The 2,805-nt window shown below is 41.2% G+C and overlaps 1 pseudogene; it reads left to right on the top strand.

Annotated features, from left to right (window-relative positions):
• Window positions 1-473: 473 nt before the first annotated feature.
• On the top strand, window positions 474-2,583 carry LOC102881640 (annotated as a pseudogene).
• Window positions 2,584-2,805: the final 222 nt, after the last annotated feature.

Raw genomic sequence — 2,805 nt, forward strand, 5'->3', positions numbered from 1 at the left:
CCCCCTGCTGTTTCCTTTTGCTCACAGCAAGGGTCACTGGGCAGCGGGGACTCAAGTACAAGCAGGCTGCTAACAAACTCTGTGACCCTGTGCAAGAGCCTTCTCCACAGCCTCTTTAACACACTGTTAGTTTTGCAGAGTAACAACACGTTCACTGCCTCTTGCTTCCCAACAGGGGCTATGTGTCCCCCGTGGGCCAGAGCGAAGCAGAACTTCTTGGAAGATGTTTTCCAAAGCACGTGCTTGGAACAGCCTGTCTTCCCTAAAAGATCTGGGGGCAACACAGCCTTTTTAAAATAAAAACCACCATATATACATGGTGCATGCATATTTCCAAGAAATTTCTCACTTGACAGCATAGATAAAGCATGAGGTCATTATGCTAAGTGAGATAAAACAGACAAAGAAAAATACTATATGATATCACTTATATCTGAAATCTCAAAAAGCTGAAATCATAGAAACAACGTAAAATGGTGGCCACCAGGGGCTGGGAGGTGGGGGAACTGGAAAATGTTGTTAGTTCAAGGGTACAAACTTAAAATTAAATGATTAATAAATTATGGAGTTCTAATGCATAGCATAATGATTATAATCAACACAATAGTATATTCTGAAATTACTAAGAGACTAGATCTTAAATGTTCTCACCACACACACACAAAGAAAATATCTATAATGATGCTATAGTGGTAATCATATTGCAGCATATAAATGTATCAAATTAAGAGGTTTTACATCTTAAACTTACCTAATGTTATTTGCCAATTATATCTAAATTTAAAAAACGATAGCAGTAATCTTGATAGAAAAAGGAGATAAATCAGACACTGTCTTCGGGCCTCTTCGTGGTGGACGTTTTCAGAGTAGGCAAGCCGCAGCCTGTGCACCCCCTCGCCGTCTCCTGTGAAAGCCTGAGCCGGCTGTGTAGCTTTCTCCCTTTGTGTCAACCACGTCCGCCAACAAGAATGCTAATTCATCAGCTGCCCACCTCCACAGATCAAGAACAAGGGGAAAGACGGTACAGAAATGAGGTGGCACCAAATAGAAGTTGACGTGGAGCTGAGGAAAGCTAAGAAGGATGACCAGATGCTGAAAAGCAGAAATGTAAGCTCATTTCCTGATGATGCTACTTCTCCACTGCAGGAAAACTGCAACAACCAGGGCACTATAAATTGGTCTGTTGAGGACATTGTCAAAGGCATAAACAGCACCAATTTGGAAAGTCAACTCCAAGCTACTCAAGCTGCTAGGAAACTGCTTTCTAGGGAAAAACAGCCACCCATAGACAACATAATCCGGGCTGGTTTGATTCCAAAATTTGTGTCCTTCTTGGACAGAACTGATTGTAGTCCTATTCAATCTGAATCTGCTTGGGCCCTCACTAACATTGCTTCTGGAACATCATAACAGACCAAGGCTGTATTAGACGGAGGCGCTATCCTAGCATTCATTTCTCTTTTGGCATCGCCCCATGCTCACATCAGTGAACAAGCCATATGGGCTCTAGGAAACATTGCAGGTGATGGTTCAGTTTTCCGAGACTTGGTTATCAAGTATGGTGCAGTGGACCCACTGTTGACTCTTCTTGCAGTTCCTGATATATCATCTTTAGCATGTGGTTCCTTACATAATCTTACCTTGATGCTTTCAAACCTTTGTCGCAAATAAGAATCCTGCACCCATCCCCCCCTTAGATGCTGTTGAGCAAATTCTTCCTACTTTAGTTCGCCTCCTGCATCACGATGATCCAGAAGTATTAGCAGATAGCTGCTGGGCCATTTCCTAACTTACCGATGGTCCCAATGAACAGATTGAAATGGTTGTGAAAACAGGAGTTGTGCCCCAACTTGTGAAGCTCCTGGGAGTTACTGAATTGCCAATTGTGACTCCTGTGCTAAGAACCATAGGAAATATTGTCACTGGGACAGATGAACAGACTCAGGTTGTCATAGATGCGGGAGCACTTGCCATCTTTCCCAGCCTGCTAACGAACTTCAAAACTAATACTCAGAACGAAGCTACATGGGCCATGTCAACATCACAACTAGCCGCCTGGACCAGATATGGCAAGTTGTAAATCATGGATTAGTCCCATTCCTCACTGGCGTTCTCTCTAAGGCTGACTTTAAGACACAAAAGGAAGCTGTATGGGCTGTGACCAACTAAAAAGTGGTTGAACAGTTGAAAAGACTGTATACCTTGTTCATTGTGGCATAATAACCACTAATGAACCTCTTAAGTGAGAAAGATACCAAAATTATTCTGGTTATTCTGGATGCCATTTCAAATATCTTTTAGGCTGCTGAGAAACTAGGTGAAACTGAGAAACTTAGTATAATGATTGAAGAATGTAGAGGTTTGGACAGAATTGAAGCTCTACAAAACCATGAAAATGAGTCTGCATACAAAGTTTCATTAAACTTGATTGAGAAGTATTTCTCTGTAGAGGAAAAGGAAGATTAAAATATTGTGCCAGAAACTACCTCTGAAGGCTATGCATTCCAAGTCCAGGATGGCACTCCTGGGACCTTTAACTTCTAGATTGTACAGCTGGGGCATAAAGTTGTTTGTTGTGCACTGTTTGGTGTAAGCTTGTCTTACTGTTCTCTACTAAGAATTCTTTTTAAATGTGGTTATTGTAGCACTTTTTACAACAAAACTATACTTGAACAGTTCCAAACTGTACATACTGTACAAAGCGTCTCTCAATGGGTTTCTTATTTCTATGTGGAATTTTATATCTTGTAGTGTCCTGTAAATAAAGATTAAATTCCACCCTTTTTGTTACTTCAAAAAAAAATG

The sequence above is a fragment of the Pteropus alecto genome, unplaced genomic scaffold (genome assembly GCF_000325575.1).
Source record: "Pteropus alecto unplaced genomic scaffold, ASM32557v1 scaffold394, whole genome shotgun sequence".
NCBI lineage: Eukaryota > Metazoa > Chordata > Mammalia > Chiroptera > Pteropodidae > Pteropus > Pteropus alecto.